Raw genomic sequence first — 21,912 nt, forward strand, 5'->3', positions numbered from 1 at the left:
TGACCATTTTTACAATTCACCAAACCTTGCTTAGATCATGTGTCTGCTCCTTGGGTAGGGGAGGGCTGGTCAATTTCATACTCCTCTTAGGAGGGAAGAGTGTGTGATAAGTTAGTTCCCATAAAGTTAGGTTGAAGGGGAGATGAGCTGAGCTTGACCAACCTGGTTTTGAACTCACCACCATAATAAGCTAAATATGTGACCTCAGTAAAGCAGAGAATCTCTTGGAAACTACTTTCTCTTTGACAAAGTAGGTTTAGTAATTCTTACTTACAAGTTCTTACAAGTGAGAATTAGAGATGATAAAAGTAAGGCATGGGTAGCAGGTTTACATGTAGTAGGCGCCCATGTACTTAAGGAGATACGCCTTGGCATGCTCATTGCAGCATCTTTTATATATATATATATATATAAACATAATATATATATATATATATGTTCCAGAGAAGGCAATGGCACCCCACTCCAGTACTCTTGCCTGGAAAATCCCATGGATGGAGTAGCCTGCTAGGCTGCAGTCCATGGGGTCGCTAAGAGTCGGACATGACTGAGTGACTTCACTTTCACTTTTCACTTTCCTGCATTGGAGAAGGAAATGGCAACCCACTCCAGTGTTCTTGCCTGGAGAATGCCAGGGATGGGGGAGCCTGGTGGGCTGCCGTCTCTGGGGTCGCACAGAGTCGGACACGACTGAAGCGACTTAGCAGCAGCAGGCACCCAGTAACTTCTCTAGTTTTCACCTCATATGACACAATGAAATGAAAGTAGATACACATATTTTAGAATTTTTTCCCTAAGCTCTTCAGAAAGTAACATAAGATAATTTTTCATACTGCTGCTTTTACACACTATTTAGAAGCATTTGTCATTGAAATGAATGTCTTTGCGATTCTCAGAAATTAAGGCTGCTTCAGGGCTGTCTTCAGCTAGTAAATAGAGAGCGGCCATGTTGTATTCTTTGGCTTCACCCTTTCTTATTGGTTGAGTGGAGGTGTTGTCTTAGTCTGCGCTGACAGCTAAAACAAAAATACCATGGCCTGAGTGGCTTGAATTGCAAACATTTATTTCTCACAACTCTGGAAGATGGACTTGCCGACTAAGGTGCTTGCAGATTCAGTGTCTGCTGAGGACCAGCTTCACTGTTCATAGACTGCTGTCTTCTCACTGTGTCGTCACATGCTAGAAGGAGGGAGGGAGCTTGTGGAGCCTCTTTGTCACTAATCCCTTTCATGAGGGCTCCATCCTCATGACCTGATCACCTATCAAAAGCTCCACCTCCTGATACCATCATGTTAGGGATTAGGTTTCAGTGTTAGAATTTGAGGGGACACAAATATTCAGTCTATAGAAGGGTGTCACCCTGATTGGCTGCTGCCCATGTTCTACCATTGTTAAACATCATGAATATCCATTTGGTGATATCCAAAAACATCCCACAGCCTTAATTGGGTTCTCTTCTGGAAAATATTGTGGCTAATACAGAACCTGAGGTGACATTTGTCTCCTAAGGTATTTGACAAACAAGTGTTGAATGAATATTTGAGTGAATAGATATGCAAATTAGTGATTTGGTGAAATCTCCTTTTTTCCTGGTAACAGCTTTGATAATAAGGAATATCTTAATTCAGTGCAGATTATTACTTAGCTATGAAGGCTGTTAGAAGAGGGAACTTAGGGAGAAAACTGTAGCTGAAAGCTACAACAAATTGCATGCTTGCTTTTTCTTGAAACTGTTTCTCTCTTCACTCTAAACTAGCTCTTGAAATAGACACCAGGATTTGTTCTCTGGAATAGAAAGATGACTTTCATTAATTTGTCCCAAAGCTAGCTGATCTGAGCTTTTAGAATTGTGTGAAACAATTGTATCTCCTAATTTTGGTGAACAAGTGGCTTTGCCCACTCCAGAATTCCAAAGTACAAGTGGAATATAGGTAGGGATTAAAACTATGTGCCTGCCCTCATGGCTACCCTATACCCTCAGGCTTCACGAGTGTTAACAGCGCATGTGTTACCCCTCACTGACTCATTTTTCCAAACTAGGAGACTCTAGAGGGTTTTAGGCTATTTTTGTGTTTTCATCTCTCTCTTGGCATTTTGGGGGAAACCAACCTAGAAAAGAGGGCAGTGAAGGGTCCTTTCTGAGGCCAGAGCATTGAGATTTCATGACACAGTGAATTCCTGTCTGCTAAGCAGATCCCATTTGGAGGACCTGAAAGATGGATGGATACATGACTTATCTTCATGGAGATTCTTCTCTGAGGAATTTATAACTGTGAAGGAGCACAAAAATGTGACTGTATGTTCCAATTGTAGTGGTTTGCTGGGACATTCCTGGTTGATACTTGTTGTTCTGTCATCCATTGAGGTTAGCATATGTCCCTGAGTATTTTTTAAGCAAAAGATTATTGTCAATGTTTGAGTTAAAATAATCTGAAATAGACTCAGAAGACCTCCACATTATACTTTGACTTCTCCCATGCTTTCCTAACCCTGTGTGAGACGCATGTGGAGACAACAGGGTTCTCACTTCAACAGGCAGCCCAATCTAAAAGGCACAGAGGACATGTTTTTTTTCCCCTAACTTTTCCCAGATGCGTCAAAATCAGTATCTCCCTTAGTAGGACAGCATGCGCTATGCATTCAGGCAGGAATGACTACAGTGGACTCACTTGCCCTGGACTTGGTGGAGGGAGAAGAACTCAAGGCTCTGATGCTGTTGGACGCTCGGTATCCCAGCCAGCTGTTCCCTGGCCCAGGGGGCAGCTTGCGTGATAGGACACTAGTGAAGGTGGTTCTATTAATGGTTTGTTTGTTTCTTTTCTCACCCAGTTCACATAGTTGAAGTCGAGATTTTGCAGGTTCATTCCAGTGAAAGTAAACTACCTTTTGTAAATGAATTTGCTCATTTTGTTTGTGTCTTTTTCCAAACCAATTGGAAATCTTTAAATCAAATGATTCAATGAATGGAGTGTCGAGAAAATTACAATGGTTGAAGCTTTCAAACCTGAAGTTATTGCCAACAAAGCTTGCAGAAAAGAAAACATTCACATTTATTCCTACTCATTATACATTAAATAAGGCAAACTCAAATGGTATACAAGATTTCCATTTGAAACTATAACTTACGCTATGGAAAAACTCTTGTGGGAAGAAGCTATTGGTAGACTTCCTATTTTTGACTGGTAAATCAAATTGTATTCTATATACTGGAATAAAATGAAATCGAGAAGGTCTGTGATTCCATAGCATCTAAGTTTGCCAAAACATTCAAAAAGATCACACATAACATTATGTTTCTTTGAATAGTTTTGTTTGTCGAAAACATTTGCCTAAGAAAAGTACTCTGAAGACAGATAAAAAGTCAATAAATTATTTCTGGGGTTGAAATATTTATAAATTTCAATAAGAAGTAGCATCGACAATGGTCTTTAGTAGTAACCTTTTCCCATCCCCTCTGTCCTCAGTTTGTGTGTTGGGCGGTATTCTCCAATGTGACTGCATTTGGAGACAGGGCCTATATTAAGGTTAAATGAGATTGTAAAGTTAGGACCCTGATCCAATAATATTAAAGTCCTAAGAGGAGATGACACCAGAGAGCTGTCTCTCTCTGTCTCCCTCTACTCTAGTCCTGCAAGTCAGCTAAACAACTCTCATCAGAAATGGCAAAATCAGCTGGTACCTTGATCTTGTATTTCCCAGAGATAAATAAATTTCTGCTGTCTGTGTTGTTTTGGTATTGTAGCCTAAGTAAACTAAGACAGCTTTTATTTAACAGAATTTACTCTGAGCTTGGCAGACAGCACAGTGAATGTGAAGAGGTTGTCTCCTTAAACAATTACAAAGTTTCACATATTTTAATCATGCAATTTGGAAAATAGATCTCAGATATTTTATGAAAACAAGGAAAATTATGAGAGAATGTTGAAAAACATTATAGTATAAAGAGACCTAATGCATATAAATAAGTACCTGGGAAGTTTGTTTTCTTGTTGTTTTTTAACATTCAGATTATTAGAAATGTTAAAAATTTAATATATATGGATTTATCCTATTTTCATTTTTTAAATGCCATTAAAAAAATAGTTTTGGCCAGAACAACTTTATAGTTCTACTAGTAAGTTAAGATCATTATGTTGGTTAATTTAAAAATATTTTAAATTATTATTTTATTTTACTTTACCACCTTTTATCACTCTAACAATTTTCCCAGATTGGGCCACAAATCATATGATCATCCTTTGAGAGAATAAAATATTCAGCCTGAATAAGGCATTTTCATGGCAGTTTGTAGCTGTTGTCCCTTAATTAATTTATTTTATTCTATTTTTTTTAGTCTTTTCAAATTTATTTTTAATTGGAAGATAATTGCTTTACAATATTGCGTTTGCTTCTGGACAAACATTGTGTTGGCTTCTGACATACAACAATATGAATCAGCCACAAGTATACACATTCCACTCCCCCTCCACCGAACCTACCCCCATCCACCCTCACCCCATCCTACCCCTCTAGGTCGTCACAGAGCACCAGGTTAAATATCTCCTAGCAGCTTGATCTGAGATATAAATAGACATTTATAAGTTTCTTAGACATGTAATTTAATTGAAAACTCCTGAAAGGTTTTATTGGATATCATTAGAGTATCTCATTTGGGGAAATTAAAATATTTTATTTTAATGACTTTATAACATTTTATCATTTTGACTAGAAGATTGTGTGGTAAATTTTAATAAGTCAACTTGGCTACACAAGGGTATCTCAATTTTAGACAAACATCAGTCTAGATGTTACTGTGAAGGTAATTTTTAGAAGTATTTAACATTCAAATCAGAAGATTTTAAGTAAAGCAGATTGCCAACTACAGTGTAGGTGGGCCTTGTTCAGTCCTTTGAAGGCCTTAATAGGAAAGACAGGTACCCTGAGGAACAAAGAATTCAGCCTCCAGATCAATTTCAGAATCAAGACAGAAATATCAACTCTTCCCTCACTCTCCCATCTTCTGGTCTGTGCTACAGGGTTTGAACTTGCCAGCCCTTACAGTAGCATGCACCAATTAATTAAAATAAAGCTCTTTTTTCTTTCTATATACATGTTCTATTGGTTCTGTTTCTCTGAAGATCCTTGACTAATACAAAGACCAAGACAAAATCTTTCGAACTCAATAAAACTTCTGTGAGTGTACGCGCAGGCTCAGTCATGTCTGACTCTTTGCAAGCTGATGGACTTTAGCCCACCGGCTTCCTCTGTCCATCGCATTTTCCAGGCAAGAATATTGGAGTGGGTTGCCATTTCCTTCTCCAGGGTATCTTCCCTACTCAGGGATCAAACCCACATTTCTAGTGTCTCCTGCATTGGGAAATGGATTCTTCACTAGCTGAGCCACCAAGCATATTTCTTAAAAAAATGCCAAATGTACCATAAGGCTTATTGAACATATTATTGAAGTATATACTTGTAAATGAAAATCCTTCTTTTAGTCCATGTTCAATCATTTTCAGCTTTAAATAATGAAGTTGTTGTTTTTGTTGTTGTTTAGTCACTAAGTCATACCTGACTTTTGTGACCCATGGACTATAGCCCACCAGGCTCCTCTATCCTGGTATTTCTGTCTTGATTTTCCTGGTAAGACTACTGGAGTGAGTTGCCATTTCCTTCTGAAAGAGATCTTCCCTACCCAGTGCAGCTTAGTCAAGTAAAGAGTAATCATGCTGCTGCTGCTGCTAAGTCGCTTCAGTCGTGTTTGACTCTGTGCGACCTCATAGACGGAAGCTCACCAGGCTCCCCCATCGCTGGGATTGTCCAGGCAAGAGTACTGGAGTGGGTTGCCATTGCCTTCTCCAAGAGTAATCATAGCTTAGTTTAAATTAGATTGATAGATGATGATAAAGTGAGTTCCTCATACCTACCTGAGGCAAATCTCTGGACACCCAGAAGACAGTTCTTGGTATCTCTTGAAGTGAGTGAGTGAGAAAATGTTGCTCAGTGGTGTCCAAGTCTTTGCAAAGTAGATGGCAACAGTAACTGAATTCTAGCCAGGGGAATACAGGCAGAAGTGACATATTCCATATCAGGACAGGCTTCTAAAATATCTTGCATCATACCGCAATATCCTTTCTTTCTTATTCTTCTGGATGAATGGGAATAATTTGATGGAGGACTTGAAGTCTCTAAAGGATGGTAAAGCCAGCTGACAGGAGGACCCAGCCCATGAATGATTGGAGGCAGACTGTCCCTGTGGACTTGCGTTGAACTATGACAAGAGCAGTGAGGAACCATATTTGTGTTAAGCCATTATAATGGCTTCAGAATTCAGTTCAGTCACTCAGTCGTGTCCGATTCTTTGCGACCTATTGATTGCAGCATGCCATGCCTCCCTGTCCATCACCATCTCCCGGAGTTCACTGAAACTCACAACCATCGAGTCAGCGATGCCATCCAGCCATCTCATCCTCTGTCATCCCCTTCTCCCCTGCCCCCAATCCCTCCCAGCATCAGAGTCTTTTCCAGTGAGTCAACTCTTCTCATGAGGTGGCCAAAGTACTGGAGTTCCAGCTTTAGCATCAGTCCTTCCAAAGAACACCCAGGACTGATCTTCTTTAGGATGGATGGGTTGAATCTCCTTGCAGTCCATGTGACTCTAGGGGTTATCTCCAACACCACAGTTCAAATGCATCAATTCTCTGGCACTCAGCTTTCTTCACAGTCCAACTCTCATATCCATAAATGACCACTGGAAAAAACATAGCCTTGACTAGACGGACCTTTGTTGGCAAAGTCTGTCTCTGCTTTTGAATATGCTGTCTAGGTAGGTCATAACTTTCCTTCCAAAGAGTAAGCATCTTTTAATGTCATGGCTGCAATCACCATGTGCAGTGATTTTGGAGCCCCCCCAAAATAGTCTGACACTGTTTCCACTGTTTCCCCATCTATTTCCCATGAAGTGATGGGACCCAATGCCATGATCTTAGTTTTCTAAATGTTGAGCTTTAAGCCAACTTGTTCAGTCTTCTCTTTTACTTTCATCAAGAGGCTTTTTAGTTCCTCTTCACTTTCTACCATAAGGGTAGTGTCATCTGCCTATCTGAGGTTATTGATATTTCTCCTGGCAATCTTGATTCCTGCTTGTGTTTCTTCCAGTCCAGCGTTTCTCATGATGTACTCTGCATAGAAGTTACATAAGCAGGGTGACAATATATAGTCTTGATGTACTCCTTTTCCTACTTGGAACCAGTCTGTTCCATGTCCAGTTCTAACTGTTGCTTCAGTTCAGTTCAGTTTAGTCGCTCAGTCGTGTCCAAATCTTTGCGACCCCGTGAATCAGAGCACGCCAGGCCTCCCTGTTCATCACCAACTCCTGGAGTTCACTCAGACTCACGTCCATCGAGTCCATGATACCTTCCAGCCATCTCATCCTTGGTCGTCCCCTTCTCCTCCTGCCCCCAATCCCTCCCAGCGTAAGAGTCTTTTCCAATGAGTCAACTCTTCTCATGAGTTGGCCAAGGTACTGGAGTTCCAGCTTTAGCATCAGTCCTTCCAAAGAAATCCCAGGGTTGATCTCCTTCAGAATGGACTGGTTGGATCTCCTTGCAGTCCAAAGGACTCTCAAGAGTCTTCTCCAACACCACAGCTCAAAAGCATCAATTCTTCAGCGCTCAGCCTTCTTCACAGTCCAATTCTCACATCTATACATGACCACAGGAAAAACCATAGCCTTGACTAGACAGACCTTAGTCGGCAAAGTAATGTCTCTGCTTTTGAATATGCTATCTAGGTTGGTCATAACTTTTCTTCCAAGGAGTAAGCGTCTTTTAATTTCATGGCTGCAGTCACCATCTACAGTGATTTTGGAGCCCAAAAAAATAAAGTCTGACACTGCTTCCACTGTTTCCCCATCTATTTCCCATGAAGTGATGGGACCGGATGCCATGATCTTCGTTTTCTGAATGTTGAGCTTTAGGCCAACTTTTTTGCTCTCCTCTTTCACTTTCATCAAGAGGCTTTTTAGTTCCTCTTCACTTTCTGCCATAAGGGTGATGTCATCTGCATATCTGATGTTATTAATATTTCTCCCGGCAATCTTGATTCCAGCTTGTGCTTACTGACCTGCATATAGGTTTCTCAAGAGGCAGGTCAGGTGGTCTGGTATTCCATCTCTTTCAGAATTTTTCACAGTTTATTGTGATCCACACAGTCAAAGGCTTTGGCATAGTCAAGAAAGCAGAAATAGATATTTTTCTGGAACTCTCTTGCTTTTTCCATGATCCAGCAGAAGTTGGCAATTTGATCTCTGGTTCCTCTGCCTTTTCTAAAACCAGCTTGAACATCTGGAGGTTCATGGTTAACTTATTGCTGAAGCCTGGCTTGGAGAATTTTGAGCATTACTTTACTAGCATGTGAGATGAGTGCAATTGTGTGGTAGTTTGAGCATTCTTTGGCATGGCTTTTCTTTGTGATTGGAATGAAAAGTGACCTTTTCCAGTCCTGTGGCCACTGCTGAGTTTTCCAAATTTGCTGGCATATTGAGTGCAGCACTTTCACAGCATCGTCTTTCAGGATTTGAAACAGCTCCACTGGAATTCCATCACCTCCACTAGCTTTGTTCATAGTGATGCTTTCTAAGGCCCATTTGACTTCACATTCCAGGATGTCTGGCTCTAGGTGAGTGATAACACCATCATGATTATCTGTGTGGTGAAGATCTTTTTTGTACAGTTCTTCTGTGTATTCTTGCCACCTCTTCTTAATATCTTCTGCTTCTGTTAGGTCCATACCATTTCTGTCCTTTATGCATGAAATTTTCCCTTGGTATCTCCAGTTTTCTTGAAGAGATCTCTAGTCGTTCTCAGTCTGTTGTTTTCCTCTATTTCTTTGCATTGATCACTGAGGAAGGCTTTCTTATCTCTTCTTGGTATTCTTTGGAACTCTGCATTCAGATGCTTATATCTTTCCTTTTCTCCTTTGCTTTTCGCCTCTCTTCTTCTCACAGCTATTTGTAAGGCCTCCCCAGACAGCCATTTTGCTTTTTGCATTTCTTTTCCATGGGGATGGTCTTGATCCCTGTCTCCTGTACAATGTCACGAACCTCTGTCCGTAGTTCATCAGGCACTCTATCTATCAGATCTAGGCCCTTAAATCTATATCTCACTTCCAGTGTATAATCATACGAGATTTGATTTAGGTCATACCTGAATGGTCTAGTGGTTTTCCCTACTTTCTTCAATTTCAGTCTGAATTTGTCAATAGGGAGTTCATGATCTGAGCCACAGTCAGCTCTCAGTCTTGTTTTTGCTGACTGTATAGAACTTCTCCATCTTTGGCCGCAAAGAATATTATCAATCTGATTTTGGTGTTGACCATTTGGTAATGTCCATGTGTAGAGTCTTCTCTTGTGTTGTTGGAAGAGGGTGTTTGCTATGACCAGCGTGTTCTGTTGGCAAAACTGTATTAGCTTTTGCCCTGCTTCATTCCACATTCCAAGGCCAAATTTGCCTGTTACTCCAGGTGTTTCTTGACTGCCTACTTTTGCATTCCAGTCCCCTATAAAGAAAAGGGCATCTTTTTAGGGTGTTAGTTCTAAAAGGTCTCGTAGATCTTCATAGAACTGTTCAACTTCAGCTTCCTCAGCATTGGGGCATAGATTTGGATTACTGTGATATTGAATGGTTTGCCTGGGAAATGAACAGAGATCATTCTGTTGTTTTTGAGATTGTATCCAAGTACTGCATTTCGGACTCATAGGGATTCCTGCCCGCAGCAGTAGATATAATGGTCATCTGAATTAAATTCACCCATTCCAGTTCATTTTAGTTCGCTGATTCCTAGAATGTCAACTTTCACTCTTGCCACCTCCTGTTTGGCCACTTCCAGTTTGACTTGATTCGTGGACCTAGCATTCCAGGTTCCCATGCGATATTGGTCTTTACACCATCACTAATGTTCCATCCAACTTCCTCCCACTAAAACTGACCTCAGGATCGGTTCCTCTAGCTGTTTGGCTCCCATCCTGCTTGGCTTCTACATCACATGGAAGCACCTTGGTTTGAAAGATATCCTAGGACTGAAGAATATCCTCACCAATAAATCAATTGACTGAAAATAATCTATATCTTTAAAGTATATGTAAGAGTAGATATAAATTTTTCCTTTGGGGTAATCCTGTATTATGTTCTTATAATAAAAGTATATTAAACAGGCAAGTAATATTAATAATATCTACCATATACTGAGGGCTTTCCAGGTGGCACTAGTGATAAGGAATCTGCATGCCAGTAGAGGAGATGTAAGAGATGTGGGTTCGATCTCTGGGTTGGGAAGATCCTCTGAAGGATGATACAACAGACCACTTCAGTATTCTTGCCTAGAGAATCTCATGGACAAAGGAGCCTGGTAGGCTACAGTCCATAGGGTCCAACAGAGTCTGATGTGACTGAAGCAACTTAGCACCAAATACTGAAGCTTCTCAGGTGGCTCAGTGGTAAAGAATCTGCCTGCCAATGCTGGAGACTCAGGTTTGATCCCTGGGTTGGGAAGATTCCCCTGGAGAAGGAAATAGCAACCCACTCCGGTATTCTTGCCTGGGAAATCCCAAGGACAGGGGAGTCTGGTGGGCTACAGTCCGTGGGGTTGCAAAAGAGTTGGACGCAACTTAGTGACTAAACAGCAACCAACCATCTACTGATATATAAAGCATATGTTGATAGGGAAAACTGCTAACTACATATATAAGTAAAATCTTTGAAGCAATCACTTAAGAGGGATAACTTATTATCCCCATTTTGCAGACGGGGACACTGAGGCCTAAAGAGCTTAGATAACTTGCTGAAGGTCACGTATGTGGAAATGGTGAAGTGGGGATTTGCAGGTAGGTGTGTTCAACTCTAAAACCTGGGCTCTTAATCATTAGATTAACTATAGTGGAGACATTCACTATTAGTTCTTTGACCTCTTAACTCTCACTGTGATTCATGCTTCATCATGATGATATGATTAACATTTCTGCACACTCACCTCTTGTCAGACTCTGCAGTCTGTGCTTTATGTCTGATAGTTTATGAAGTCTTCATAGCCATCAAACGAGACAGACATCCATGGTGTATCTTGTAACCACAGTAACACTCAATAAATAGAGATCAATCTCTTTTACAGAAAACTGAAGTTGAGAGACTAAATGAACAGCCACAGCACCTCATGAAACCTTATTTCAAATAAAGTGCCTTGGGCACACGAAGCCTACTCTGCTTCAGTTTGTTCAGATTGCAACCCTTCTCTTCCAAAAAAAAAAAAAAAAAAAAAAAAGAAAGAAAAAAGAAAGAAAGAAAAAAAATTGGGAAGAGGGAAGTAAATTGTGTGGAACCCTGTGACCTGTAAGTCAAAGCAATCCCCAAATTAAAAAGGCATGAGAACATTTACTTTTCCTAAGTGGGATGTTTCCATTACTTTAAGAAAGAGGGGTTTTATCCCTAGCCTGCCCCCAGCCCTACCACCTCCCACCACCACTACACACATACATACCACTTTGCACTGCTTTTGTAAATCAACAACAGAGAGAAAAATTCCATTGAAATCAAGGTGGCAGGGTTTGGCTTCATGGGACTGATCACAGTGAGTCTTCAATTGACTCTGAGCCAGAAGGGAAAAAGCAGCAGACATGAGGATCAAGAGATTGTAGCTATATAGTCTGGCTCCGCTACCAAAAATGATGGAAAAAAAAAAAAAAAGAAGAAGCAGAAAAACAAAACCCGAGACAGAAGGTAGGAGGAGACAAGGGGCAGTTCCAGCTTTCAGCGAGCCGGCTGGGTTCTACTTCCTTTTGATTGTCCAGGAAAGCTAAGAAAAGTAAAAACAGGGCTGGGAGTGCGTGAAAGCAGCCCCGTGGAAATGGCGTGTGAAACAATCGGCCTGTGGGTCAATTGTGAAGGGCGTTAATGTGCGAGACCCCGATAAAGAGCTTTGCACAAATGGTCACAAAGCATTTCATATTTAAATACGGATCCCAGTTTGTTCTGCGCAACAGTATAAATATAACTAAGGTAGGGTGGAGAATGAGATTTGGAAATCAGCCGATTTTAAGGAAGCCAACACAAACACTCCAACGAATGCAGAGTTTTGCACAGGCTTTTGTGCTTATTACTAGTGTTGGCATAAACTCATAAAAACAGAAAAGGCCATGAGACATAGTGGTTGAGATATTGTGTGCCCGGGTGGTAATCAAGTACATTGTTTATCTGAAAACAGCCTTCTTGTTATGTATGCGGCCTTTCTTGGAAGGTGATGGTCATGTTTGATTTTGTTTCAGGGTAGTCATGACAACTTAGAAAAGTATATAACATCTCAAGAGGTTTTCTATCTCTTTTCAGTGACTATATCCTTATGAGATAGGTCTGGGGGTAAAAGTCCCCTTGCAGGCTCTTTCAGTTGGGGTTTTAATAGAAGGGAATATATTTTAGCTTATTTAGCAAATTTGTACTGCATGAAAGGATATTTTGTAATAGGCTAAGCAGGCCATATAAAATTAAGTAAAGCTGGATCTGGTGCCTAAAAATATTTGGCAGAAATCCCTGGTAAGCCACATTTGAACATTTTTAATATATATTATGAGGCAGAAAAGAGTAATTATCTTCTATTGAAGTTCCCAAGTGAGAGAAATGCGTTTGTAGAACCCTTTCAAAGAAAACTGTCTGTATTGCAAAATTGTTATACTTGAGATGATGTCCACTCTCCTCCAGTTTATGGCTTGTGGCTTGTGGAAAAGAAGCAGGCACAACCCAGACATTACTCCGCTATATTGTGAGACTGCTACCTTGAGCAAGGTGTTTTGCCAAGGACCTCGAAACACTTGGCTAAGAAGTTTCCAGAACAAAGACTCTTCAGCCCTAAGGACAGGATACCATGGAGGGTTTGGGAACAAAAACTACCGTGAGTGACTATCTCTCTGCTTTATTTCTACTCTCGGTCCTTGATTTGGAGTCAGTTGGTCTCTCCTTCCTCTATTTCTTTCTCCAGAGAGGGTTGCCTTTCATTGGAAGCTCTCATACATGTCCAGAGCATTGCATTTCTGAGATCATCCTCTGTTTTAGTTGAGATTGCTCAAACACAGACCATCAGAAAACAATTTTGGTCTAAGTAGATTATTTGGGAGTGGATCCCAGAAAGCACACAGAGGGAGCCCGGAAAGTGAGAGAGGAAAGGGAAGAAAGCCAATAAGGGATGTGAGGAACAGAACACCTCTGTAGGGCCCCATCCTGCTGGGAACCCTCTGGATTGCTGTGGAAAACACAACTGAAAATTGTCCCTTGAAGGATGTAGCATCTGGGGCATTTATCCACCAATTCTGGCTCCTCTTGTGTTGAGGGTTGATCCTGAGTCGTTACCTTCCTTCTGAGAATTTCTAGCTTAGGTTGATAAAGTCAGAGAATGGCCTTGGGCAGAGAGAGATGAGGAGAACTGAGCCCTTCTGTATGGGAACTCTTTGCAGGCTCTCTTGGGGGTGAGCCAGGAGAATTTAGTGGAAACCTGAGAGCATCACTCTAGCCACCAACTCTGTCAATTAGGCAGGCTTCTTGCAAGGAGAACACTCTGCTTTGTTGAGTGCCCCATTGTGCTTTTTCCCCTCTTAGTGTATGTAAATCTTCCTAGTCTTTTGCTGTAAATGGGCATCTATGGCTTTTAATATTCTTTAGTTCAGTTCAGTCAATCAGTCGTGTCCGATTCTTTGCAACCCAATGGACTGCAGCACTCCAGGCCTCCCTGTCCATCACCAACTCCTGGAGTTTACTCAAGCTCATGTCCATTGAGTTGGTGATGCCATCCAACTATCTCATTCTCTGATGTCCCCTTCTCCTCCTGCCTTCAATCTTTCCCAGCATCAGGCTCTTTTCCAATGAGCCAGCTCTTCACATCAGGTGGCCAAAGTATTGGAGTTTCAGCTTCAGCATCAGTCCTTCCAATGAATATTCAGGACTAATTTCCTTTAGGAGGGACTGGTTGGGTCTCTTTGCAATCCAAGGGGCTCTCAAGTGTCTTCTCTAACACCACAGTTCAAAAGCATCAATTGTTCGGCGCTCAGCTTTCTTCACCGTCCAACTCTCATATCCATACATGACTATTGGAAAAACCATAGCCTTGACTAGAAGGACCTTTGTTGGCAAAGTAATGTCTCTGCTTTTTAATATGCTATCTAGGTTGGTCTAGCTTTTCTTCCAAGGAGCAAGTGCCTTTTACTTTCATGGCTGCAGTCACCATCTACAGTCATTTTGGAGCCCAGAAAAATAAACTCTGCCACTGTTTCCACTGTTTCCCCATCTATTTGCCATGAAGTGATGGGACCAGATGCCATGATCTTCGTTTTCTGAATGTTGAGCTTTAAGCCAACTTTTTCACTCTTTAGTTCTTCTTCGCTTTCTGCCATAAGGGTGGTGTCATCTGCATATCTGAGGTTATTGATATTTCTCCCGGCAATCTTGATTCCAGTTTGTGCTTCATCCAGCCCAGCATTTCTTATGATGTACTTTGCATGTAAGTTAAATAAGCAGGGTGACAATATACAGCCTTGACGTACTCCTTTCCCTATTTGGAACCAGTCTGTTGTTCCATGTCCAGCTCTAACTGTTGCTTCCTGACCTGCATACAGATTTCTCAAGAGGCAGGACAGGTGGTCTGGTAGTCCCATCATTTAAAGAATTTTCCAGTTTGTTGTGGTCCACACAGTCAAATACTTTGGCATAGTCAGTAAAGCAGAAATAGATTTTTTCTGGAACTCTCTTGCTTTTTTGATGATCCAACAGATGTTGGCAATCTGATCTCTGATTCCTCTGACTTTTCTAAATCTAGCTTGAACATCTGGAAGTTCACAGTTCATGTATTGTTGAAGTCTGGCTTGGAGAATTTTGAGCATTACTTTCCTAGCGTGTGAGATGAGTACAATTGTGCAGTAGTTTGAGCATTCTTTGGCATTGCCTTTCTTTGGGATCGGAATGAAAACTGACCTTTTCCAGTCCTGTGGCCACTGCTGAGTTTTCCAAATTTGCTGGCATATTGAGTGCAGCACTTTCACAGCATCATCTTTAGGATTTGAAATAGCTCAACTGCAAATAGTATTTAATATCCTTAAAATTATCAAAAAGTATTTAATATCAAATAATGTTTGATATAGCTATTAATACCAAATAGCATTTAATATCCTTAAATGCTTAAAGTAATAATTCTAGAATTTATCATTTATTGAATGTCTCCTCTATGTCAAATCCATTGACTTATTAAATTCAGTCCTTATTTCATGACATATACAAAAATTAACTCAAATTAGGATCTAGACCTAAACATAATAGCTAAAAATTTAAAACTTCTAGAAGAAATGGAAGACAATCCCATGACCTTGGGATAAACAAGTGTTTCTTAGATATGACCCAAAAGCATTACTTTTAAAAGGAAAAAAAAAAAAAGATTAAATGTATGTGATAAAATTTAAAACTACTCCTCTAGAAAAGATATCATTAAGAAAATGCTTGCTGCTGCTGCTGCTAAGTCGCTTCACTCGTGTCCAACTCTGTGCGACACCATAGACGACAGCCCACCAGGCTCCGCTGTCCCTGGGATTCTCCAGGCAAGAACACTGGAGTGGGTTACCATTTCCTTCTCCAATGCAGGAAAGTGAAAAGTGAAAGGGAAGTCGCTCAGTTGTGTCTGACTCTTAGCGACCCCATGGACTGCAGCCTACCAGGCTCCTCCGCCTGTGGGATTTTCCAGGCAAGAGTACTGGAGTGGGTTGTCATTGCCTTCTCCGAAGAAAATGCTTAGGCTGAGTTTATTCCTAGGTATTTTATTCTTTTTGAAGCTATTTTAAACAGGACTGTTTTCTTGCTTTCCCTTTCTTACTGTTCATTATTAGCGTAGAGAGGAACAACAGATTTATGTGTATAAACTTGTATCCTGCAGGCTTACTTAATTCATTTATCAGTTTTAATAGCTTTTTGATGGAGATTTTAGAGTTTTCTGTATCATGTCATTTGCAAATAGTGACAGTTTCACTCCTTCCTTTCCAATTTGGATGCCTTTAATTTCTTTTTCTTGTCTGAATGCTATTGCTAGGACTTTCAATACTATGTTAAAACAAAGAGATGAAAGGTCTATACTCTGAACACTGTAAAACATTGACAAAGGATGTTGAAGATAATACAAAGAAATGGAAAGATATCCCATGTTCATGAATTTAAAGGGTATTGTTAAAATGTCCATACTACCCAAAGCAATCTACTGGTTTAATGCAATCAAAATACCCATGACATCCTTCACAGAACTAGAACAAATAATTCTAAAATTTCTATGGAACCACAAAAGACTGTGAACAGCTAAAGTGATCTTGATGGGAAAAGAACAATGCTGATATTGTTGATAAAGCATAAAGATATTATGCTTCCTGATTTCAGCCTATAATATAGAGCTACAGTAATCTAAACAGTATGGTACTGACACAAAAACAGACATAGAGATCATTGGAACACAATAGAAACTCAGAAATAGACCCATATACATAGAGTTAGTTGATCTGTGAACAGAAGGCAAAAATATGCAATGAGGAAAAGACAGTCTCTTCAGTAAATGGTGCCAGGAAAACTGAACAGTTACATGTAAATTAATGAAATTAGAACATTTTCTTACACCATATAAAAAAATAAATTCAAAATGAATTAAAGGCCTAAATGTAAGGCTAGAAACCATCATTTCCAAAAGAAAACATTGACAGTACTTGTTTGACATAAGTCTTAGCAATACTTTTTTGGAGTTTGTCTCTTCAGGCAAAGGAAAGTATTTGCAGTAAATATGACTGATGAATTTTTTTCTAAAATATACAAATAGCTATTACAATTAAATAAGAAGACAGACAAATCAATACAAAAACAAGCAAGACTTGAATAGACAGTTCACTATAGTACTTATAAGAGTGGGCAATGTTATGGACTGAATGTTTGTAGTCGCTCCAAACTTTGTACTTTGAAGTCCTAATGCCCAATGTGATGGCTGTTGGAAATGAAACATTTGGGAGGTAATATGGTTAGTGAGGTCATGAGGGTAAGACTCTGGTCTGCTGAGGTCAGTGCCTTTATCAGAAGACATGTTGGAGAACATCCTGTCTCTCTCCCTCTCCCAGCCCTTGTCCCCTCCACTGTAAGAACACCATGAGAAGATGGCTCTTTGCAAACCAAGAAGAGAGTCCTCACCAGAACCCAACCAGACTGGCACCTTTATCTCAGACTTTCAGCCTCCAGAATGGTGAGAAATTAAGTATTTGTTGTTTAAGTCACCCAATCCATGGTTTTGTTATGACAACTTGAGCTGACTAATAAGCCACTGAACCCACGAATAGATGTACAGCATTATTAGTCATGAAGCAAATGTGAATTGAAAACATGATTTATGACTACATACCCACGGGAATGATAAATTTTAAAGTATTGACAATCCCAACTGTTGTCAAGACTATGGAGAAACTGGATATCTTATACATTGTTGGTATGAGTATATATTTGACAACCACTTAGGAAAACAGTTTAACCATTTCTTATCAGGTTAAACATCTATTCTACAAACTTGAAATTTGTCTCCTGGATATTTCTACAATAAAAATAAAAATTTATGTCCACAAAAGCTTTTTACAAGCTTATGGCAAATTTACTTGTAATAGTCAAATGCTGGAGACAAGCCAGAAGAATAGATAAATAAATTGTGGTATCTTTGAACAATGGAATATGTTAAACTTTGAACAATGGAATACAACTCAGTGAAAAAATAAAATAAAATTCTGATATATGCACAGCATGGATAAATACTGAGCAAAGTGTGCCAGACAGAAAATAACATATCCTATAAGTTTCATTTAATTGAATTTTTTGAGTAGTTACAAGTAATCTACAGTTATAGACATCAGATCAGTATTTGTTTGGGTCAGGAGTAGACTACCTACATAGGAGCATGAGGGAATTTTCCAGGTGATGGACATGTTTTAGAGCTTGATTGGGGTGGATTATTACACAGATGTATTACATTTATCAAAATTCAAATTTACTCTAGACTTAAGATATGTGCAATTTATTTAGTTTATATAAATTGCCCTTCAGTAAGGTTGATAAAGCAAAAACAAAGTTTGTATTATGGGTATTTGTTATATTATTCTTTGTATTTTTCTATATTTTTTAAGAATAAGTTTTCTACCAAAAGGTGACTGAATGGAAAATTCCAAGGCTACTGCCACATCCATTTTTTGTTTGTTGTTGTTCAGTCGCCCAGTTGTGTCTGACTTTGTAGCCCCATGGACTGCAGGACGCCAGTCCTCCTTGTCCCACACTATTTCCTATAGTTTGCCCAAGTTCATGTTCACTGCATTGGCAAAGCCGTCCAGCCATCTCATCCTCTGACACCTTCTTCTCCTTCTGCCCTCAGTCTTTCCCAGCCTCAGGGGCTTTTCCAATGAGTCATCTGTTTGTATCAGATGACCAGAATACTGGAGCTTCAGTATAACATCTCTCATTACTTATATTCTATCTCCATTCCTGTTGCTTTAGGAAATTATCATGTTTAAGGGAAGCTAATACACAATTGATTCCTTTTTTTAGGACATTTCTTTCTTTCTTTCTTTCTTTTTTTTTTTTTTTGCATTATAATCAGTAAGTAGCGCATTTTATTTTATTTATTTATTTTACTTTACAATATTGTATTGGTTTTGCCATACATCAACATGAATCTGCCATGGGTGTACATGTGTTCCCCATCCTGAACCCCCCTCCCACCTCCCTCCCCATACCATCCCTCTGGGTCATCCCAGAGCACCAGCTCCAAGCATCCTGTATCCTGCATCGAACCTGGACTGGTGATTTGTTTCTTATATGATATTATGCGTTTCAATGCCATTCTCCCAAATCATCCCACCCTCTCCCTCTGCCACAGAGTCCAAAAGACTGTTCTACACATCTGTGTCTTTTTGCTGTCTCGCATACAGGGCATTTATTTCTTAAGTTAGATATCTTTGAGCACATTAGTCTTTTTTTTTTTTAATTGTAGTGTCATTGCTTCACAATATTGTGCCAGTTTTCGCTGCACAACAATGTGAATCAACTATATACATACATATACATATACACATACACACGTGTACACATACACATACACATACACACATACGCATACATATACACATACACACATACACACATACACATACATACACATATACATATACACATACACACATACACACATACACATACACATACATACACATACATATACATATACACATATACATATACACCCCTCCCTTTTGAACATCCATCTTGCCACCACCCCCAACCCCTCCTCTAGGTTATCACAGAGCACTGAGCTGAGCTCCTGGTAATGTATAACAGCTTCCCAGTAGCTATCTATTTTACGCTTGGTAGTATATATATACAATCCTACTCTCCCAATTCATCCCACCCTCTCCTACCCCCAAATTCATTCTTATACAATTTTGTACCCAGGACAAAATTCATTCTTTATAAAGAATTCTTGACAATTCTTTAACTCATTCATTGCCTTTGAATTTGGATACATCATAGACTTCTTTATTGTTTGGTTATATGGAGCTTTTTGACTTGCAGATTTCATGGATTTATATAGTTGTAGATTGTCTCAGAAGTCTTCCTGAGATGCATCTAAAAACACAGGATAGTTGTATGTGTGCACTTTGGGATAATTTCTTTCCTTCTTCCCTTGAAAAAGATATTTGAAGTATTTAATTAGGTCCTGGCATGAATTCTTATTAATACCATACTCAAGGGGAAACATGGCTGGGATTGACAGTTTTCTTATCCAGCTAAAATTACAGGACTAAGGTTTTCTTCCATCAAAGATAGAACATGGGGATCTCTTCCCTTTGCATTCATCAATCTTGGATTCCCAGATAAATTCATTTTGTGTTTTGGTGCAAGGTTCTCAAGCCCCAGTGAGAAGGTCAGTCTTATCTGGATCAAATTTGTAATGAAAGTTAGAATGAGAAAGTCATCTCATTCATTTTAGAGTAGGTGGTAGTAACAATTGTTTCTCCTTCTGCATGAGAACCTTACCTGTCCTATTCGCTGTGGTATCCCTAGCACCCCGAAGCATGTTTAATAAACATGAATTTTACCAGTAAGGAAATAGATGCTCAGAAAGATTTAGGAGAGTTGCTTAAATGTATACAGTTAGGCTTACCAGGTGGCACAGTGGTAAAGAATCTGCCTGCCAAAGCAGGAGACGCAGGAGACGGGAGTTCGATCTCTGGGTCAGGAAGATTCCCTGGAGTAGAAAATGGCAACCCACTCCAGTGTTCTTGCCTAGAAAATTCCATGGACAGAGGAGCCTAGCAGGCTCTGATCAATGAGGTTTCAAAGACTCTGATATGACTGAGCAACGGAGCACACATACAGTGATCCAGCAGTTCCACTTCTGTGTATATACCCAAGAGCATTAGAGACAGAGCCTCAAAGGGATGCGTGTACACCCATGCTAACAGCACCACTACTCACGAAAGCCAAAGCTGTCGATTATACAGCCCAATGTTCATCAGTGGGAGAATGGATAAACTAAATATAGTATAGACAGGCAAAGCAATAGTATTTAGCCTTAAAAAGGAAGGAAATTCTGACATAGGCTGCACCGTCAATAAATATCCTGCTGAGTAAAATAAGGCAATCAAAAAAGAGTACATATTGTATGAGTCCACTTATATGCTATACCTAGAGTAGTCAAATTTAGACAGAGGGAAAATAGAACAGAACGGTGGTTGTCAGGAGCTGGAGAACGGGGCGGGGGTGGAATAGGAGTTGCAGTTTAATGGGTGTTGAGTTTTAGTTTTGTAAGATGAAAAGAGTTCTGGGGATGGATGGTGGTGATGTTTGTACAACGCAATGTAAATGTAATTAATACTACTGAACAGACTCACAGAAAACAAACTTACAGTTACCAAAGGGGAAATGGGTGGGAGGGATAAATTAGGAATTTAGGTTAACATATACACACTACTGTATATAGAACAGATAACCAACAGAGACCTACTGTGTAGCACGAAAAGCTATATTTAATAGCTTGTAATAAGCCATAATGGCAAGCGATTAAAAAAAACCCACATATATACATATACATGTACATATAATCAGGTCACTCTGTTGTAACCCGAAACTAACCTAATATTGTAAATCAACCCTTCGTTAATAATAAAATACTGAATTGTACACTTAAAATGGTTATGGTAAATTTTGTTATATTGTGTATTTTACCACAAATGAAAATTCACACAGCTAGAACAAGACAGATTGATAGACCCTAAACCCAGGTTTCATTGATTCCAAATTTACCATGGTTTTCTTTATAGTCATCTGCCATTTTGGATTCCATTCAGCAAGTTTCGCCCTAGCTGATTTGATATGAAGAAAAGCATGAATTTGATGGTTTAATACCAAGACTTCAAAGCTGTGGAGATAGCTGTGCCATTTATCCAAAGGAGCTCTCCTAATTTGCTTGATGTCACCTGACATTTCACCATTTTAGTGATACTCAGCGTTAGTCTCAGGCTGGACTCTCCACAGGAGATTCATTGGAAATCACTGGAGATTCACTGGAGTCTCCAGGGGAGATTTAAAAAGTCTTGATGCCTGGCTTCTGCCTCCCATGTACTCTGATATTATCAAATGAGGGTGTGGCCTGGGCATCAGAACTCTAAAAGCTCCAGGTCCTAGTGCAGTAAAGGTTGAGAAAGACTGCTGTTACCAGACGCGATGTCTTGCTTCCTCGTAGGATTGAGTCCCCCTGTACCGCGGGATTCTGAATGTCTCTCACATGCTGAATGCTTGAGCCAAAATGTAGGCTTGGGCGTCTTATCCTCAGCTCTGGAGGAAAGTTTAT

At 39.8% G+C, this 21,912-nt stretch overlaps 1 long non-coding RNA gene across 3 annotated transcripts in view; it reads left to right on the forward strand.

Moving 5' to 3' along the window:
* The window catches only part of LOC132657604 (uncharacterized), a 371,918-nt gene that overhangs the window by 58,293 nt on the left and 291,713 nt on the right, over nucleotides 1-21,912 (forward strand). For 2 of the 3 annotated variants that reach the window (XR_009596011.1, XR_009596012.1), the window contains exon 2: nucleotides 17,147-17,268. The exons of the other annotated variant lie outside the window; for it this stretch is intronic. This is a non-coding gene — a long non-coding RNA (uncharacterized LOC132657604). The remainder of the gene's footprint in view (nucleotides 1-17,146; nucleotides 17,269-21,912) is intronic. 3 annotated transcript variants of the gene reach the window in all.

Source organism: Ovis aries, chromosome 13, assembly GCF_016772045.2.
Source record: "Ovis aries strain OAR_USU_Benz2616 breed Rambouillet chromosome 13, ARS-UI_Ramb_v3.0, whole genome shotgun sequence".
NCBI classification, from domain to species: Eukaryota; Metazoa; Chordata; class Mammalia; order Artiodactyla; family Bovidae; genus Ovis; species Ovis aries.